This window comes from Xiphophorus maculatus, chromosome 21 (assembly GCF_002775205.1).
Source record: "Xiphophorus maculatus strain JP 163 A chromosome 21, X_maculatus-5.0-male, whole genome shotgun sequence".
NCBI lineage: Eukaryota > Metazoa > Chordata > Actinopteri > Cyprinodontiformes > Poeciliidae > Xiphophorus > Xiphophorus maculatus.
Window position 1 is genome coordinate 23,093,169 of NC_036463.1, and position 21,964 is coordinate 23,115,132.

General features: G+C 41.4%; 1 pseudogene; it reads left to right on the forward strand.

Moving 5' to 3' along the window:
• Positions 1 to 265: 265 nt before the first annotated feature.
• Positions 266 to 21,406, forward strand: LOC111606288 (annotated as a pseudogene).
• The last annotated feature ends 558 nt before the right edge of the window (positions 21,407 to 21,964 follow it).

The following is a 21,964-nucleotide window of genomic DNA, read 5'->3' on the forward strand; positions in this document are numbered from 1 at the left end:
GTTTTTGAAATGACTCATTTTCCAGACACTGCTTTAACTCGCTCCCAAAAAGCGATAGGGTGTTTATTTTAAACACTTTAGAAGCAGGTGAGACCCAAAAATGTGAAAAATGTGAATTCTGTCTCATTTAAAGCTAATTTTTCCTGCTAAATCTTTCCCTGACATTTATTCCTTTTTACGGCTGATTTCACTGTTTGGTATTTCCCTGCTCGTTATTCGTTTTGTCAACTTTGGAGTCAAAGTTAAGGAAAAGGAAACTAGTGAAATGTCGAGAGGTGAGAGGCTCAACCTTAAGACATTTGCAGAGGTAATCAATCAGACTGACAGCGGTGCCACCGTTCGGTTTGCCTCATGGTTGTAAAACACAGAGGGCACTTTGCCACGTAACGAAGCAGGACCGCTCATAAAAGTAATTAATTTCTAAACATCATCATAGGAAACACCAATTAGGAACAAGGGATAACAATATAAGGTCATGGTGGAGACTTTCTACTTGATTATGTGCTTCAAGAACAGAAGTTCAGCCATTATTATGCCTTTATCTGGGTAAGCTGATTATCAACCTTGCAATAAATCAATGTGAGAATATCAACAGTAGGGGTAATGCATGAATTATTAAGGAGTTTAATAAACTGGTGCTGTAATGTGACCACTTTATAGCAGGCTGCTGCAGTGCGTCTGAACACGGCGGCTTTAATAAAAGAGAAACGTGGTCAGATTTGCCAGTCGTCTCATTCACAACTTGAAATTGGTTTTCAAAAGCAGTTTCTTCATAATTGGTGGCAGTTCAGGGTCAAGAAATAAGATTCAGGCTTTGACTATTTGAATGAAAATCCACCATCATTATATCAAATGTTTATGTTTATTTAGGCCATTTAGGTATTTGTTTATACCACCAATACTAATTTGGTACCATGTATTGTTACTTTGAGACACTGCTAATGCTAATTGTTCTGTACTAACCCTTTACTTTAAGCAAAGTGAAGGAATTAGCAGCTGCATTAGGATTAACAAGCTAAAGCTATAGGCTGCAGTAGCATTTGTCTTTTGCAAACACTATTTACATTAACAACATATTTATGGCAGCTAATATTTAGCTTTTTGTTTTGATTTGGGTTATTTTCCTTTCTACTTAAGAAAAATATGCAAAGAAAGTTAGCTAGTTAGCTGCTATAGGCTAATTATTGCTGGATTAATGCATCATTTAAATTGACATAGTGATTACTACTTATTATATATTTATGGGTTTTGTTCATGTCTATCCAGAGATGATAATATCATAAAGAGGAAATGGGATAATTAGCTTCTTACAAAGCTACAAAACTAAAACACACAAGTAGCTATGTGTGCCATTCAAGCTCTGAAAAATCATTAACCTTAATTTACCTACTAACAACATAATTTTATAAATGTATGCTTTTACTAGATCTTTGGAATGAAGATGATAGTAACATCAAGGAAATAAGCTGGTTAGCTGCTATATTGTGCTCACTATGTCACGCTAAGTAGCTAAACTCTACATGCTACAGCAGCATTTGTGCAATTAGACAACGTACAAATTGTTTGAGGTACAAATAAAACTTCTAAGTTTCAAGCTTGTGTACACACTGGTCGTTCCCCAGTGTCTAGCCGTGTCTAGCATGAATGCTGAAGCTTTTAGCATAGCCACCGTTCATCAGCGGATAAACAGTTTTTCTGTAATTATAAGTAGAGATACAATAGGCCTTTGCAGCGCTTTGCTGCTCGGGCCTAATTAAAGCTGCAAGCAGCCTCGGGTGGCCCTCACAGCAAGCGCCACTCCGGCCTATTGGCCACCGTGGGGGTTCCAGCCACCGCAGAAGCTCTCGCACGGTTTCCACAGCCGCAGCCCGCTCCCCACCGCAGAAGCTCTGCCGCAGTTTCCAGCACCGCCGCCCGCCAGCCACCGCAGGAGCTGTCGCGCATTTTCCCCACCCGTCCACCGGGCGATACGCGTGAATACGTTCGGCAGCGCTCCCCGACGACTGTCAAAAAATCTGGTGCAGATCGGTCGATGCATCGAGGAGATACAGCCGATGTATTAACTTAGGGGGCGCAGTGGAGCCAAATTATATTTCAAACCCGTTGGGCTCTTTAGAGGTGAACAAAGGTCATACATATCCAGTTTGGCGCCAATCGGATGATCTATGTGTGAATTAGAGCCAAACGTATGCATATGGCGAGGGACTGATATTCGCCATTTGGCCACGCCTACACGGTTCAGCCAGCAGCGAGCATTGACAGAGTTTATCATCTGAATCATCTTGATTAGGTCAAGAGAGCCATAAACAGAGCTTTCCAAGGAAAAAAACGGCACTTCCTGTTCTGAGGGGGCGGGGCTTAGATGACGTCATAATATGATGACATAGAATTTTCAGGCATCCCACCAGCATCACTCAGGCCAAGTTTGGTGCAGAAGCTATCGACCGTTCACAGTAAAATATGAGACTTCCTGTTGTCAGGGGGCGTGGCCTAAGTGATGTCATCATTTGACCATTGGATATTATTGGACACCCGATGATGATCAATAACTGAAAGTTTAGTGTCTCTGTGAGTTTTTTTTAGAAATACAAATTTTTCATTTTTTCCTGTGTATTACAAAATCGAAGTATTTCATTTGCAGGGCAATGCTGCCCTCTGGTGTCGAATTACTGAAAACGTTTCATTATTTCAGTAATTCGACACCAGAGGGCAGCATTGCCCTACAAATGACGAACATGGACTGTTTACTCTGTTTAACACAGAAGATCTCTCTCATTCGTTCTGAGGGGGCGGGGCTTAGATGACGTCATAACATGATGACATAGCATTGTCAGGCATCACACCAGGATCACTCAGGCCAAGTTTGATGCAGCTCGGTCGAAACATGTGGAATCTAGAAGCAAACGTATGGCATCGGCGTTACAGGTCACTTCGCCACGCCGCCACACCCAGCTGCTTCATCGCAGCCGGTCAGGGCTTGAATCCACAACACACCAACATGTCTTCTGTCTCTGGACACAGTTTCATGTTGATTAGAACATGAAACTCGCTATCTTAGCGACCGTTCACAGTAAAACATGACACTTCCTGTTCTCAGGGGGCGTGGCCTAAGTGATGTCATAATACTTATAACAAGACATTTTTCCCACGTTATATGTGAAATAATCTGCCATTTTAACTATTACTTTGTCATAAATTTTAAGGAATCATTGACTTAAAACAAGCTAATATTTACTTGTAAGTTAATCTTGTGTAATTTCAAGCACACTAAGATATTTGCATTAGAAACTAGACCAAAAATATCTGGTAAGATTTTGTTTTTGCAGTGCATCATAACCAAATTCAGAGTTAGGTTTAACATTAGTTATTTTAAAATGGACAGACAACTTGGAAATTAAGAATGGAGTTTTACTATGAAATTATATACAAGAGGTATTTATTTCTTTAACAAATAATCCAATCTGTCATGTTGCAGGTCTGGAAGCCGGTAAGACGGTGAAGCTGGAGCCCAACGCCGTTCTGGGCTTCTACCTGCGGGTCACGTGCAAGGAGGAGAAGAGTCTGAGGAACAACAAGAACTTCACCACGCTGGATGTTGAGAAGAACGGCGTTCGCTTCACAAACAGGTGGGTGTTTTCGCCGTGCCTGTACACGTCAGGGCGAGCTGATCCATAACCCCCAGTCTCGCTTCTCGTCAGCCGCTGCGCTGACCCTTGAACTCTTTCTATTATGTCTCTGCAGCAAGCTGAGCTCTCTGAACGAGGAGTACACCAGAAACAGGGAAGAGTACGAGGAGGCCCAGAACGCCATCGTCAAAGAGATCATCAACATCGCCTCAGGTGTGGCCTCACCATCACATGCTGCGCTTGGTGTCCTGTCAGCATGGCATTGATTTTACCAGCAGAGGAGTCTCTGGTGTCTTGGTGTAGCTGAGTTAATTTTATTTATTTATTATTTTATGAACCTTCCCAAAACATTTTTATTTCTATTTTGTCGAATTAACATGTCTGCTGACATGGCTATTTCTGTTTTGACTGCTTTTATTTTTGGTTCCTAACGTAAATATTGTTTTGGGGGAAACGTTATTAGTGTTGCACAAAGCAATGTTCAGTGACGTAGCTGCAGCAGCCAGGCAGAGGCTGCCTAACTGAGCTGCTGGTAAGACGCGTGCTAAAGCTACCTCTCACTTTTAATAATGTTTATATTGTTAAAAATAGTTTTCACAGCTTTTGTTCTGCAAAAATATAATGTTAACTGTGCAAGTGTTTTTAAAACAAACTTTGGTGTTGGTTAAAGTTAATTTGTTACGTTTATTAAGTTTGTATAAAGTTTCCCTCCAAAATGTGTTTGTTGGGCCGCAGGACTGTGACGGTGATCGTGTATCATACCTGGTGCTGAGTGTGTCCCACTGTCTTATAGGTATGTAATGGATACACAGATTTATTTTGTGGTTTGATGTTGATTTGTGCAAGATTTTACTTTTCTTTAGTCCATTTGTTGTTAATCTATAAAAAAGAGAGGCTGCCTAACTGAGCTGCTGGACTGTGACGGTGATCGTGTATCATACCTGGTGCTGAGTGTGTTCCACTGTCTTATAGGAATAAAAAAAACAACGCAGAGTACTATTCCTGTGTGATCCTTTCCACATCTGTTACATTGGCTACATGGAAATGATGAATATCTGTAAACTGCCTTCTGCGCTTTTCTCTAATTGATTTTAGTCACATTTCTTCCAAAGGCCACTGAACTACATATTCCTTTTAAGTCCTAATTACCATTTCTGTAGGTGAGGTTAGCACTTTAAAAATCAAACAGATCTAATTTTTGTGGCTGCACATGCTCCAATCCTTCATCTGTGACCGCTTGTTCGAGGTTTTTGTTGCTCATCTGCCTCCAGGTTACGTGGATCGCCTTCAGACACTGAGTGACGTCATTGCGCAGCTCGACGCGGTGGCGAGGTTCGCCGTGGCGTCGGTGTCCGCTCCGGTTCCGTACGTCCGGCCCCGACTGCTGGACGACGGCCACAGGCGTCTGGAGCTGCTGCAGGCCAGACATCCCTGCATGGAGACGGACGCGGACACCGCCTTCATACCCAACGACATCAGCTTCGTCCAGGGGGAGAAGAGCTTCTATATTATAACAGGTGGGAGGGGCCATGTTTTTGGGACATTATTTTAAATGTTTCATGTGACTGGTCAGTTTCACAGTGTTGTATAAAGTACTGAAATCTCAGAGTCAAGTAAAAGTACAAGTACCTCTCCAAAATATGACTTTGGTAAAAGTCCAAGTCACTGACTGAAATGTTACTTGAGTTAAAGTCTTAAAGTATCTGAAACTTCTTGTACTTAAGTATGGAAATTACTGTAAAAATGGATGTACTCAAGTAATGTAATGAAAAGTACAAGTAAAAAGTAAAACAAAGCAAATGCAGTTTGAATGGCATTTTTTATATTTTGGTAAACTTGTCAAATACACTTAAAATAATGTACCCAACCAAGTGCAGGCAAAATTAAACCTGCTAATAGATATACCTGCAGGCATCATTTAGTTAAGAAAATTAGGTGCTTTACCTATAGCACAAGGTTAACTTAACCTGCTTTACAACTGAACCAGCTTCTTAGTATACCCTCCAGGACAGAAAATACAAAGTTTTTGTAAGCCTTAAGTTTTCCCTTCAAGTAAGGTCAGTGCTGAAAATGAGAAAAATAAATAGTACAGAAAATGCGGCCAACATGAAGAAAAAGAGCTGTTACGATTACTCTACTTCACAAATCAGTGAATCAGTCAATGCTCCAGTCAGTAGGTGGTGCACACAACTGGTCATTATGTGTCAGGTCTAAATACCTATTAAACAAACACAGGAAAGACAAGAGAGTTAGATTCTTTGTTTCTCGCGAGGAGAGCAGACAGAGATGTGCTTTCAGTTACAAATCTCCAAACGCTCTGAAACACATTTCTTTGCTCCCCTCTTTTATTTCTTTCAAAGGCCCTTTTACAGAGAGCACTGCAACTCTAAGGGGTGGGGTCAAAGCATATTAGTTGCAGTGCTAAAAGACAATCACTAAACTAAACACATGTTATCTACAATCTAAATCCTTCTTGCTCCAGGCACGGCGTCGAATAGGACACGTTGTATAGCTTCAAAGCAATGACTTTGTAGCACCGAGCAGAGTTTATTGCAGGACTGTAAAACTCTGCTGGGAGCAACTAACACCTCCATCTCTCAGGGAATCCTGCTGAGAATATCTATCACCTCTCTCTCTCAAGGAAGCCTTAGGAAGGAATCAGAATTATTTAACACACAGAAGCATTACTTATACTAAGAATAAAGAGTAAAAGCATATAAGTAAACATTATCTAAATGTAACTACAAGGCTACATAATAGAACTAATATTTGATAATACTAGTAACACAATTTACCCAACATTTCCCCCCTGTTTATCACATATTGTTCCATGTCTCATATCCCTCCAAAAACAGCCACTTCAAATGATTTTCAGCTGGGAGTTCATTTTTTGGAAAGCAAACATGTTTACACTCAGGGGTCATACCCAGTCCAAAAACCTGGATCTGGATACCTGTCAGAAGAATCCTCATCAGAGTATTCTTTGTCAACATCAGATTTTTTCTCTAATAAAGGATACATCTGTGCCATCTGGTCCTCCATGGGTGAAATCGCTGTGGTAATGAGACGGTTAAACAAAGAACGCAGGCACGGAACAAAACAACATCCACACAAAGTCAAAATTGCAGCAAAAACTGCAATTGATACTAAGACAGTGGACACAAGGTTTCTATACTTCCCAAAGGCATCCATCCATGCATCCCACATGGAAGTATCCACTCCAGAGTGTTCCTTCATTTTGCCATTAAGGGTACGGAGCCCTGTAATGGCCTTCGTCAAGCTCCCATCAGCCGCTGTATTGTTTGGCAAAAATATGCAACACTTTTCTCCAAAAATCACGCACACCCCTTCTTTCTCAGCCAGCAGCATGTCAAGAGCTATGCGGTTCTGAAAAGCCATCAGTGAAGTAGCAGCCAGCTGTTCATGCACTGCCTCGAAACCAGCCTGTGTCCAGTTGCCCAGTTTTTGTACATTGTAATGGATGTAATTTATTCTGTCTACGTTTTTGTTTATCGTGCACCACCAACAAATTGTAGATTCAAAATCAGCCCCAACCTGATCAACTAATTTATATTCATCAGGCACTCCACGAGGGACTCCGATGGCATCGATGTATGTCGGATCAGTATCTGTATTTTTCCATGTTACTTCACGTTTCTGTAAGTGTTGCCTCTTCTGAAACAAAACACTAGACAAAGAGAGTATTAGATCTTCAGCAGATGTAGGATAGACATATACAGGTAATAACAGAGAAATTAATGCACAAAACCCCGTTACTTTTCGAGGTAATCTATCAAAAAGTCTGTCATCACCACACCACCACCAAACATCTGCACGAGAAATGGGGTTAAAGTCATCGTTTACAGTGATTACAGTAGTACACATAGTTTTAATAAGATTCCCTATTCTTTTCCCAGTTCCCGTTATATTTACACATGTGAAGTTAGCTGGAGCTATTTTCTTAGAAAATAAAGGTTTCTTTTCATCTGCTGCAGCAACGGGAAATATTGCATCATAAATCACACAGGTGCCTTTTAGATTTATTTTAGTCATTACTTCTAACAAACATTGTTTTGTGATTATCGCTGGAGTCACACGAAGTAGAGGCCGTGGTTCCATACAGACTACACAATCTTTTTTAGTCATTTTTGCAGCTTGTTCTACCATTAACAACCAGTTATTATTATTACCTGACACACCTGTGGCAACCCTGAACCAGTCATCAACAGTTTTTACCTCTTTCACTTTCACCCCTATTGTCCATGGAGAAGTATCACTTCCCCCTTCTTCCTTAGATTCTTCACAAAAGATTATTAAAAATTTTGAATCAGCCCCTGATGCGTGAGCCCATAAATAAAATCCCCAGCATGTTGTATCTGTTTTTCCTTTAAAACTAGGAGGAATTAAAGGATATTTGATCGTGTTTATAACTATCTGTACTCCTTCATCTGTGCGTGAAATAGTCAGTAGTTTTTTGTGATATTGTGCATAAGTTGTAGTACCCCAAGTCTTTGTCCATCTATTACCCTCGTCAGCTACTAAAGTTTTCCAACCGGTATTAGAGATATCATTTGTCATATACCAAGTATTGTCCCTGTAATTTATCCCTTTGTTCTTTTTTGCTGATGTTAAACCTGCCCAGGAGACTGAAACAATAGTATTAGAACGAGGTGGAATACACACTTGAATCCCTACTCTCATTCCATGAGTAGTGCTACAAGAGTTCTTTCTTGCATAAAGTTTCTCCACATGAAAACACAACAAAAAACAAAAAACAATAAAAACAAAAACAATACATTTATTTGTCATTTTGCTAAATTTGCAAACTTGTTCAGCTCCTAAAAACACTGCAGGGTTGTGGATAATCTTCACCAGTTTCAAACGACCAAACCTCTATTCAGTTTAGCCCCCTGTTTACCTGGGCTTTTCCGCTGCAGGTCAGTGAGCGTCACAAGCTTGTCTTCTTTTAGCTACTTTTAAAATGAAATGACCTTTTTGCAATGTACTAAATGTACCCAAGTTGATCTCTCTGCTATTTTCACAGCTGTAGGCGTTGTCAACAACACTTGGTACGGCCCTTCCCACTTCGGAGAGTACCAGTGCTTCTTCTTAATGCTTTTTATGAGCACCCAATCTCCTGGTTCCACTAAGAGATTTTCCTGCTGAGACACAAAAGAGTAATCTTCAGTTTGTTTTTCTTTTTGTTTTTCAAACATGGCTCTCATATAATCAGCTAAATTAGCTTCATCGTCTATTTCCCATTGATTTTTAAACTGTGGCAGTCTATACGGTCTTCCAAATAGAGTTTCAAACGGTGTAAGCCCTGATGTGCTTGTAATGTTAATGTATAATTTTACCAAATCTAAACACTGCGTCCAAGGCCTACCAGTTTCTTCAATGCACTTTTTTAGCCTAGTTTTAATTGTCGAATTCATCCTTTCGATCAATCCGGCACTCTGAGGGTGATAGGCACAGTGGTTCTTTAAATCCATGTGAAACATAGTTCCTATTTTTCTTATAATTTGATTTACAAAATGAGTTCCATTATCACTATATATTTTTTCAGGAATCCCATATCTAGGAATGATATCTTTACAAAGTGCTTTTGCTACTGTTAAAGCATCTGGATTTTTTGTAGGAAAGAGTTCAATCCATTTAGAGAAAGCATCAATTATTACTAAACAGTACTTTTTCCCTTCACTTTTATTTAATTCTATAAAATCCATATGTATTGTTTGAAATGGATATTGCGGATTAGGAAATCGTCCTCTGCGCGGTCTTAAATTTCCCTGAGAGTTGTGTTTAGCACAAATTAAACAAGCTCTACAAAAAGTTTTTGAAAAAGAAATAAATCCATAAGTTTTGTAATGTTGATGTACCTGCCCTACCATCCCCCCAGTTGAGACATGCGAAACGCCATGGCTCAATATTGCAGCCCACCTATACAAGTTTTTGGGCAAGATAGGCTTATTTGCAGGTCACTTATAGATTTGATCTTCTATTTTTGCTCCATTTTTAATCCAAAGATCTTTTTCTTTTTCAGGACTTAATTGTTGCATGTCTTTTAGGATTTTTTGTCATAGGTTTGATTTTTCTTCCATATATAAGACCTTTATTTGTCCCTCCGCTGCTTTTTTGCCATTTCATCAGCGAAGGCGTTCCCCAGAGACACTTTATCTTTCCCTGTGGTGTGTGGCACATTTACAAATTGCTAGTTGTTTTGGTAGCTGCACAGCTTGTAGTAAATCTTTTAATAGGTCTGCATGAGTTACTGGTTTTCCTGTAGAAGTTATCATACCCCTATTTTTCCAGTACTGTGCAAACGTGTGTACTGTTGCAAACGCATACTGACTATCGGTGTAAATCGTCACTTCTTTATCTTTCATTAATTTGCAAGTGGTGGTTAGCACTATCAATTCTGCAGCCTAAGCTGAATAGTGCGAGGGAAGTTTTTCAGCTTTTAACACTAATTTTTCAGTCACTACTGCATAACCGGTTTGAGTTTTCCCTTGTACATTTTTCTTTGAGGAACCATCAACAAAAAGTATTTCACCTTGATCTAATGGTAGATCTTTTAAATCATTTCTACTCTTTGCGTTTTGTTCTGCCATTTCCTGACAATCATGCTTTGTACCATCATCTGGACAAGGTAACAAAGTTGCAGGATTTAAAATTGTGCATCTTTCAATAGTCAGATGAGGTTGCGATAATAATGTGCTCATACAAGAGAGATGCCTCGCAGGCGATAAAAAAATAATATTTGTTTGTAATAATAGTGCTGAAACTGCATGTGGTACTTTTAATGTTAACGGATGAAACAGTACAATAGGAGCACTAACTTCTACTGCCATAGAAGCAGCAATCACTGCTCTCACACAGGGAGGCTGGGTGCACGCCACACTATCAAGTTTGGAAGAAAAATATGCTATTGGTCTCATTTTATCACCATGTTGTTGAACTAGCACCGAGGTCATATACTGACCTTTGCAATCCACTTTCTGGAAAAAATGTTTTTTATAGTCTGGTAAGGCGAGCGCAGCACTTGACACTAGGGCCTGCTTTATTTCACTTAGTGCTGTCTCTGCTGCCTCTGTCCATTCCAAAGAGGAAGACATTTTTAGATCTTTTTCATACATTAGTTTGCTTAAAGGGGCCACAATTTCTGCATAATTAGGCACCCAGTTTCGACAATAGTTAGTTAACCCCAGAAAAGACATCATCTGTTTTTTTGTTTGCGGTTTAGGTGCCTGGAGAATCGTTGTTGTTCTATCCTCCATTATGGTCCGCCCTCCTGCACTTAAATTATGACCCAAATATTTTACTTGTTCTTTACACAGTTGGAGTTTATTTTTATTGACCTTATGACCTTCCTTTGCTAGATGTTTTAGAAGTGCTAAAGTGTCTTGTTTACAGATTTCCATGTTTGGAGATGCTAATAAAACATCATCTACATACAACAAGACTTGGCTCCCTCCTGGAGGTTGAAATGTTGACATGCTTGCACTCATCACTTGAGAATAAATTGTAGGGCTCTCACGGTAGCCCTGGGAGAGCCTGGTGTATGTGTACCTGTTCCCTTCAAAAGTAAATGCAAACCAAAATTGACTCTCCTTATCTACTGGTATTGAGAAAAAGGCATTACTGATGTCTACGACCGTAAATCCTTTTGCATCTGATCTAAGAGAGTTTAACAATGTATGTGGATCAGGTACACACAGTGCTCTTTGAATGACGGCATTATTTACTGCTTGTAAATCTTGAACCATGCGCCATCCAACAGAAGGTGGTTGTTTTTTAACAGAAAATAGGAGTGTTACATGGAGAATTTTCACACTGCACTATGACTCCTGCCTCAATAAGATCTTTAATTACTGGTTTTATACCCTCCTGTGCATCTGTTTTTAAAGGATATTGCTTAACTTTTGGTCTAAACTCTGTTTTGGGTCTAATTTGCACTGGCAAAGCTTCCTTCACAAGACCCACGTCTGTGGGTCCCTTCGACCATAATTTATCAGGAACGTTCTTCAAAAGAACTTCCTCTTCTTCTGTAAGTAACATTTGTCAGTTTTGTTTGGAGTACAAATGTTGTCCCTTTTGCACCCCTGTTGTCCAGAACAATGCTTTTCTAGTTAAACCAGTAGAAGCACTAGTTTCTATGTTTGAGGAAGTAGTTACCCAATCGGTAGCTGCTTCTCCTTCCTCAACAAGATTACCTAATTGATTCCACTGCTCATTTCTTTGTTTAAACAGAGATACATGCAGGGAGGTCCACGTTCTGTCTAAAGATTTTAAATCATCAGGAAGAGCGACAGCTGCAACGGCTGTGTGTTTTGTATCTGTATACAGATAGGTCACTGTGATTTTAGCTGGAGTGACCTTGTTGAGCCTGTCTTCATAATTCTTATCAGGCCCAACCGCATTTTTGAACCAAAGAATTATGTGTAAGTTGTCTGGAGGCATTTGATCCTGGGGGCAGAGATGGCTTTACCCCCCTCTGCCAGGAGTGCCTGAGCAAAGTTATGTGGAGGTCTGTTGGGCACATCTAATGTATAGTAATAGTGTGGATTTCCATTTCCTTTAACAACAAAGAAATCTCCTTTTTTTATTTCTGACTGCCTTTTAACTGCTATGTGCCCATCAGTGGTTGGAATCAAAGCTAATCCTTGCTGTATAAGGCCATCTCTGCCTAATAAGTTTACTGGGCATTCTGGGAGCATCAAAATGGACAACTGGCAAGCTTGTCCCTGTGGATCTCTAAGCCAGACTAGCTCTGATTCATTTACTTGCGTTAATTTTCCCCCAGCTGACCTCACGATGACAGTTTCCCCACTAATCTTTACCCCAGAAATGTTTTCTCTGCATGTTGTTCTACATGCACCGGTGTCACAAAGGAAAACTACAGGTTTACCATTCATAAAAAGAGTTATTTCTGGTCTTACACTGTCCATAGATAATAAATCCTGTAGATTTAATTGGACCTCTTCACTCTCTAAACTTTCTGATTCTAGTCATGCTGACTGATCTATGTATTTTTCTGGGCAATATCTGGCTATGTGTCCTTCTTTCCCACAACACCAACATCCTCCTAAATTGTTCTGTCTGAAGTTGTTTTGTCTGTAGTGCCCTCTTCCCATTCTCCCTTTCTGTCCTCTGGGGTTCTGACCTCTACCCCTAAAGCTTCCTCTTCCTCTCCTTTCTTGATAAAATATTTGCTCCTCATCTTGGAAAAATGCTCCTGAAACCTTTTTCTTTTCTTTTGAGACCTTTTCTGCGTGTATAGCGTGGTTAATGTATTCATCTAAAGTCCCAGTGCCCAATCCTATGTAATGTTTAGCTACCCATGCTCTAATCACATCTTTTGACCCTGCATGTAATGCATTCTTTAGCTGCTGTTTATATGGACCATTTTCATCATCATTTTCCACCAACCCACTGTGTGTTCTAAATACTTTTGTCATTCTCAGGCTGTATTCGTCAAACGATTCTTCCTCCTTCTGTTTGACTCTGCTTATCTCAGTGTAGTTTGCTCTGCGTTGATATATTTGAACTGTCCTTGCTGCTAAGGCATTAACTCTGTTTGTTAATTCATTACTATTGTGTGCAAGAACTTGAGGAGGGTTCCCTGCTAATAATGGGGTCCAGTCTCCTCGAACATGATGCCAGTCACTGCCTAGAGCAGTCATCCAGGCTTGTTGAACCTCATGTCCGTTTAAATGATAAGATTCACGTATGTTATTTATTTCTTCAACAAAGCGGTTCACATCCTCTTTAAGAGGTGTGATCCCTTCTAGCGCCTTTTTTATATCCTCCAGGGTCCACGTTCTATATACCAGAATCGTGGGCGCTGCTCCATCTTCCCCTGCATTAGGATTTGCTACTTGTATCATAGGATAAAGACCAGTCGTGTGTGGCTGACAATTTCGCTCTTCTGAAGGGCAACATGGGGGAGGGAGAAAAAGCCCAGTGGGAGCTGCAGCTCCCTGCACCAAAGTTTCTCCCCAGTTCTTAGACCACTTAAAGTTTGCTTTTGGTGATCTAGTGATAGGCCCCTCACTACCTTTCTCCTCATATTGTGGGGGTGAGAGCAAGTCGGGGTATAGTTTTGCATTTTGTACTATTTGTTTCTCCCCTTCTGTTTTGTTATTTTGGTATTTGGTAACTTCAGCTACTTCAGCTACTGGAGAGGAAACAACTGACACGGGTGGTGAGAACAGCACAAGGCATTGTGGGATGCCCCCTCCCAGACCTGGACTCCATTTACACAGACCGGGTCAAGAAGAGAGCTGGATCCATAGCCATGGATTCCAGCCACCCGGGCCACAGACTGTTTGTGCCGCTGCCATCAGGCAAGCGGTACAGGAATATATGGACTACAACAAATAGACTGAGAAACAGTTTCTTCCCCACAGCCGTCAGAGCCATTACTCCCTGCCCCCCCCCCCCCCCCCCCACACACACATATCATAACCTCGCAGTCACACATACATATCCCCCACCCCCACACAGCCACACTGTTCTGCACTTTGCACTGTCACATTATCTGTACTTTGCCATAATTGGACCTGCTGCTACTTCTTTGGTGTGGTTGAGTGCCTTTAGTTAATTTAGTTGTATATATTGTTATTATTATTATTGTGTGTTTGCTTATTTATACTGTATATATTTGACCTTTTGCACGGGAGCTGCAATGGAAATTTCGTTGAATTCTGTTCAATGACAATAAATGCTATCTATCTATCTATCTATCTATCTATCTATCTATCTATCTATCTATCTATCTATCTATCTATCTATCTATCTATCTATCTATCTATCTATCTATCTATCTATCTATCTATCTATCTATCTATCTATCTATCTATCTATCTATCTATCTATCTTCCCCTCCCCCTCCTGCTGCTCGCTGGTCGACTGCCTGCCTTCTCACACTCCTGAAACCTGTCTCATCATCCTCCCTTCTATAAAACATCAAATTCTTTGATTTCTTTTCCCCTTCTTCTCTTTTTTGTGCTAATTCTAACCAAAATTTTACATCGTCATACCCCTCTTTGCGCATTTTCTTTGGTTTTGACTTTGTTTTTTGTTTTATTTTATCCTGCAGTACTGTTAGTTTTTGTGAGTTTAGATGGCCGTCAAAGTTATAATTTGTTATCCATTTATTTAAATGTTTTATTTTATGCGAATCCTGATTTCCAACATATTTCCAGTCATTTGTTTTTAAACTGTCTGTTGGCTTATTCTTGCTTATACTTTTCCCCATTTTTCTTAATTTTGTATAAAATTTTGCCCAGTTTTTTCGACTCCTAGGGAATCCTATAAACTGGAGATCTTTTCAGTAGGCCAGCAATTAAAAATACCTGTAGTGGTAACCCCCGCTTCAACTCTCTCGAGTGGGGGGTTCTTACCTGTGCATCCAAGACAGGTTTGCTGGTTTCAATCCTACTGTTTTATATGAGATAAAACACCAAGTGGTATTTATATCTCCAATCACACTCACAATCACACATGTTGTTGCGGAATTTAAGCTCCTGCTTCGCCGGACTCCGCCATCCGTTCCAATTACAATTTTTAGTGCCTGATTTAAATATTTTTATTGTTGATTAAATTTTATCATTATGTATCGAATTGAGAAAATTTTATTATTTTTATTTTTATCACCTAATTGATTAAATTTTATTATTTTTTTATTTTTATCGAGAAAATTTTATTATTTTTATTTTTATCGCCTAATTGATTAAATTTTATTATTTTTATTTTTATCGCCTAATTTATTAAATTTTACTGCAGGTCTGCACCAGGCTCCGTGCGCCTTTTTCCACGAAATTTTGCGCAAGGACTTCAGACGTCCTTCACGGATTGTGTGCCCTATTTTTACCTGTTAGAGTCTAGAATTTACAGGGTTTTCTTATTCGCGCAATGACCCTCAGTCATTCGCCACACTTTTAAACAAGAATCCACTCACCCTCTGTCTTCCCCTCGGAGCCGTCAACCGTCAGATCCCAGCAGGCAGGCCGAGCGCCAGCCCTTGAACAGGTTCTGATAAGTTTCCACTAGGAAGCTTGCCGTACGCACGGTCTTTACTGGGGTCCATCACGCCTGCTGGAATCCTTCCGGTATATTGACATCCGGCTGCGAAGGACCAAATAATGTCAGGTCTAAATACCTATTAAACAAACACAGGAAAGACAAGAGAGTTAGATTCTTTGTTTCTCACGAGGAGAGCAGACAGAGATGTGCTTTCAGTTACAAATCTCCAAACGCTCTGAAACACATTTCTTTGCTCCCCTCTTTTATTTCTTTCAAAGGCCCTTTTACAGAGAGCACTGCAACTCTAAGGGGTGGGGTCAAAGCATATTAGTTGCAGTGCTAAAAGACAATCACTAAACTAAACACATGTTATCTACAATCTAAATCCTTCTTGCTCCAGGCACGGCGTCAAATAGGACACGTTGTATAGCTTCAAAGCAACGGCTTTGTAGCACCGAGCAGAGTTTATTGCAGGACTGTAAAACTCTGCTGGGAGCAACTAACACCTCCATCTCTCAGGGAATCCTGCTGAGAATATCTATCACCTCTCTCTCTCAAGGAAGAGTTATGAAGGAATCAGAATTATTTAACACACAGAAGCATTACTTATACTAAGAATAAAGAGTAAAAGCATATAAGTAAACATTATCTAAATGTAACTACAAGGCTACATAATAGAACTAATATTTGATAATACTAGTAACACAATTTACCCAACATTATGCAAAAGAAAAAAAGAATTGGGAGGGAAATGAAGCTTATTGGCATCTGTAAACCTGGTTTTGAACTTGCATGCCTTTCCTATATTCGTTAAATTTAGTCTAAATTGCTATCGCTATGGCTTCTATCCCCCTTGAACAGAGGAGTCTAGGTAGCCTGCTACAGTCAACATTAGGCCTCAGCTAAATACACCATGTGTGGAACTGAAACAATGCCAAACAAAGTTCATTTATGGTCAACGTTTCACAATACAGTAGTGTCTAGTGACCAAGCTATAGTTACTGAAACAGGAGGATTATAACCATTTCATAAGACGTTACCTCGATGTGTTTCTTCAAGTGGGACGGGGAGTTTTTGTAAGATAGAATTTCCACATCTTCGGGCAGGAATAACATTAACTGCATGCGGTACGACGAATCTTTAACACCCACGAAAGAGTATATTGTGTTTAAATAAGGCCATGGGCTCTCATCACCAGCTGGTGGTTCCGCTGGAGCCGTGTCCGACATAGTTGCAGTCGTTGTGGTCTCCGTCTCCTCCTCCGTGTGACTGCTGCTGATTGCGAGACTTGCTTTGTGTTTAATGGGAGAAGCGAAACAGGTGTGTCCTATTGAAGGTGATGAACAAGCCCAGGCAAGTAGGCTACCGACTTTGTTCGGTAGCCTGCTTGCTACTTGCTAATCAGTAGGTGGGATCAAAACACTTGCGTTTCTCTCTCTCGCTTTTTTGTAACGAGTAACTAAACCACACATTGAAAATGTATCGGAGTAAAAGTACGCGATTAAGTTCGGAAATATAGTGAAGTAAAAGTGAAAGTCATCAAAAATTTTCATACTCGAGGAAAGTATGAAGTACTCCAAAATATACTTAAGTAAAGTAGTGAAGTATTTTTACTTCGTTACTATACAACACTGTAGTTTCAATCACAAAATGATCCTATCTGCTTAAACCTGTTATGCTACCTTCACATTTTCAAATTCAAAAATACCTTATTGATCCTAAAGGGAAATCAAAAGTAACACGTTTAATTAAAGAGTTATTGTAGATGGTGATTGCTGAGGGGCAGGAAAGATCATCTGTAGTGGTCTGTATTTATATTTCTGTGTTGCCCTGCGACAGACTGGCGACCTGTCCAGGGTGTACCCCGCCTCTCGCCTGGAACGTAGCTGGAGATGGGCACCAGCAACCCTCCCGACCCCATTAGGGACAAGGGTGAACAGAAAATGGATGGATGGATGGATGTTTTTATTCTTCCATTTGGGTCATTTATGCTTCCAGAAACAGCCTGAGCACTTTAAAAAAAAAACACCCAGTCATTTTTTGGCAATAAATTAATGTTTGTAACCTCTCCTTGGGCTGCCACCTTATCGTGATGGAGGGGTTTGAGTGCCCCAATGATCCTAGGAGCTATGCTGTCTGGGGCTTCATGCCCCTGGTAGGGTCACCCAAGGCAGACAGGTCCTAGGTGAGGGACAAGACAAAGCGCAGCCCGAAGACCCCAATGATGAACGGCACCATTGGACTTCGTGTTCACTCGCCCGGACGCGGGTCACCGGGGCCCCACTCTGGAGCCAGGCCTGGAGGGGGGGCACGATGGCGAGCGCCTGGTGGCCGGGCTTTAACCCATGGAGCCCGGCCGGGCTCAGCCCGAAGAGGAAACATGGGTCCCCCCTCCCATGGGCCCACCACCTGTGAGAGTGGCCAAAGGGGTCGGGTGCAGTGTGGGATGGGTAGCGGCAGAGGGAGGGGACCCTGGCGATCCGATCCTCGGTTGCAGAAGCTGGCTCTTGGGACGTGGAATGTCACCTCTCTGGTGGGGAAGGAGCCGGAGCTAGTGTGTGAGGTCGAGAGGTTCCGGCTAGAAATAGTCGGTCTCACCTCGACGCACGGCTCTGGTTCTGGAACCAGTTTCCTTGAGAGGGGCTGGACATACTTCCACTCTGGAGTTGCCCAAGGTGAGAGGCATCGGGCAGGAGTGGGCATACTTGTTGCTCCCCATCTCGGCGCCTGTATGTTGGGGTTTACTCCGGTGAACGAGAAGGTAGCATCCCTCCGCCTACGGGTGGGGGGACGGGTCCTGACTGTAGTTTGTGCTTACGGGCAAAAAAATTACCTACCGGTTTGCTGGACGACATTTGTCTTTTCCACTGGCTTACCTCTGTTACGAACTTGAACAAAAAAGCCACTGCAGCATAAAATATAAAAAATTTTTGGTACACTTCTGCCATGTTTATAGGTCTTAAAAAGTTTTACATTTGAGTTTGACTCTGGTTTGTATGGTGTTGTGCTTGCAGGACCAAACATGGGAGGGAAGTCCACATTTATCCGTCAGGTGGGTCTGATCGCGCTGGTGGCTCAGATCGGCTGCTTCGTGCCGTGCAAGAAGGCTGAGCTCAGCGTGATCGACAGCGTTCTGGCCCGAGTGGGAGCAGGAGACAGCCAGGTGAAGGGAGTGTCCACCTTCATGTCTGAGATGTTGGAAACTGCCGCCATCCTCCGGTGAGACAAACAAACCTCGGAGCACGATGGGAAAAACGAGCGTCTCCTCTTAACCTCTGTGCCGTCCCTTGCAGCGCTGCCACAGAAAACTCGCTCATCATCATCGATGAGCTCGGCAGGGGAACCTCTACGTACGATGGCTTCGGGCTGGCCTGGGCCATCAGTGAACACATCTCCTCCAAAATCAGATGTTTCTGCCACGAGCTGACGGCCTTGGCGGCACAGCAGCCGGCCGTCCACAACCTGCACGTCACCGCCCTGACGACCCACAACATGCTCACAATGCTGTACCGAGTCAAACCAGGTCAGTAGTGGAGCCATTACATTGGTGGATGAATGGATCTCTGTTAATAATACCCTACACAGGGTTTTTGGCAGATTTGTGACACTGTGAAACATGGTGGCAGTAGCATCATGCTGTGGGGATGCTTTTCTTCAGCAGGGATAGAGGAACTGGTCAGAGTTAAAAGGAAGATGGACGGAGCTTAGTTGAGGGTAATGCTGGAATAAATCTTGTTAGAAGCAGCAAAAGACTTGAGACTGCGGCGGAGATTCACCTTCCAGCAGGACGACGACTAAAAACATTCTTCATCCAATCTGACTGAACCTGACCTTTTATTTAAAGGAGCATCCAGATCTACAAATCTGCAGGAGACGCACCAAAACTTGGCTGGGGTCGACAAAACGTGTCTTTTTTTTCTGTCTTCATTACAGTTTTACTCCTGTTTGTGTTGATCTGTCATGTGAAATCCCCCAGAAAATTCCCAGAAGGTGAAGTCTGTAAAAACCTTTTACAAAGCACTTTAAACAGATATGTTTAATAATAGCATTTAGTCACAATGGATTTGTTGGTTTTAGCACACATTTAAAGCATAAATAGCACAACAAGCTGTTCTTAATGCCAATAATTCACTTTCCTGTAACTTGTTTATCTGCCAGAAAAGTCATGCCTTTTAACTGCATCGCTGTGGTGCTTTCATGGACCGGAAAAAATGTGATTTTTTCCCCCTGGTCAAGCTGAAAATCACCCGGCTCCATCCTTGAGCCAAGAAAATTTTCCATCCTAATTTTCAATACATGAACTGATTCTCAATTTTCTGGACCTACTGAGTAGGTTGTTGATGTGAACATTAGATTTTATGTATTTCATCAGAACTTCTTGGTACATGTTGTTAGTTTTCAACACGGCCATCTGGAAAAGAAAGTTCACATGAGCATCAATGAAATTGTAAAAAACTAAGTACACCCCATTGATGTTAGAGCCTCCTTCAGAAATGATTTATATTTATTTATGACTTCATCAGAGTTCCGTGGCGAGGGAGAAGGCGGAGGAGCTGGAGGAGTTCCAGGAACCTGTGGGGGACGATTCGAAGCGGGACGAAGAGCCCGAGGTCAAGAGACGGTGGACAGATAAGCAAGTAAGGCTCGATTTGACACAATTCTTCTGCTGTCACTCTAATGCGAACTGTCAGTGTTGCTCTCTTTTCCTTGCGTGTCATAAATCGAGCGCTTCAGAGGCAGAGCCGGAACATAAATTAGTAGCTGGTGAAAATTACTGAGAAAATGCAATTGTTTTCCAGGAGTTATGTACAAATAACTCCCTGCAAAAGTATTTACACCTCCTTGAATAGTATTTCCTTTAAAGGGGCATTGTTATGTATTTTCCAGGCACAAATTTATAGCACAATCAAGTAGCTATGTTACCTTCAGTTGTTAAAGTGCTATAGTGTATGTATATATCAAATATGACTTAAAACATTTTTGCTTTGTAATTTAACGCTTTGATATTGGGCCTTTTTTGAAACTCCGTCTTCAGGAAGTCATCACAACATGGCTCCTTTATTAACTCTTTAACATCGTTTTTACCAGGGTTTCACTGAGAAGCAGCTCGTTTAATGAGCTCAGCAGGTGGGTAGTTCCACCAGATGTTTGCTAATTGCTTCTGGCTAGTCTGAAGGAGCTGAGTGGAGGAGTAACCTGGGTGGGCTGATCTGTGAGGCGGAAGCTTGCAAACTGCAGCTCAGAGGAGGAGCTATGCCTGGAAGGCAGAGCTAGGTCTAACCAGGCGTTTTGCACAACTGAATGGTTGCCATGGAGATTAAAAGATTTGTCAAACATGCACAAAAACCTCAATAAAATTTGTAAATACTAATCTAGAAATCCAAGTTTTTGCCTTTTCCAGGGTCCTTGCTTTCTATACCTAATAATCTCCATCCTGTGTCTCCTTCAGGTGGGAAAAAAGCTGATCCAGGACTTCCTGGAGAAGGTGAAGGCACTTCCTGTCGTCACCATGACTAAGGAGGAGGTGAAGGCAGAGCTCAGGAGAATAAAGCAGGACTTGGTGGCCAAAAATAACACGTACATCAGTGAGATACTTGCCCGCTGTGCTCCTGTAAAAACTGCCTGACTTTTACATTTTTTTCTCTAAATGCTCATGTTCACCTAAAGCTCATGTAGGAATAGAGTTGAGATTAGAGTGCCTATAATCTATAAGTTTTTCAATAAAGAATTTCTCTTAATTTGCTTTCCACCAACATCATCACCACATGAATTCAAAGAAAATTCATGTTTCTTTGAATTTGAAGCAGATTTTTGATTCAAAGAAAGAAAACCAGAACTTTGTGTTCTGGTTTTGCCTGACCTGACCTGATATGTTGCATCGCCTGACCTGATTGTTGCTGCATGAGCTCGTCTTCATCTGATCTGGGTTTCCAGGAAGCCAAGCGTCATATAGGGCAGATAAGGAATAGGCATGTCTGAAGGCTTGCCACCGTCATCTGGTGGCTGTGAACATTGTTCATGTATAGGTCTTTGGTGTCAGTGTTTGCTCTGTTGATAGCATTCAGTAAGACTGCAGCACGGGTTTCATGCATGTGGAATTGAGATTTCCCGCAGAGAACCCTAAAGAGATCTGATTTCATGCGGAGGACAGACATGGCTTAGTTTCTTCGACATACCCTTGGTGAGAAGATACAAGCGAAGGTTATGTTTGAGCTGATCTCATTTTGACAGAATGTGTTTATTCACAAAAACCTTAAGCATTATATCTATTATTTTTTTCCCTTAAATGGTCCTCCATTCTCAAAGCAGAG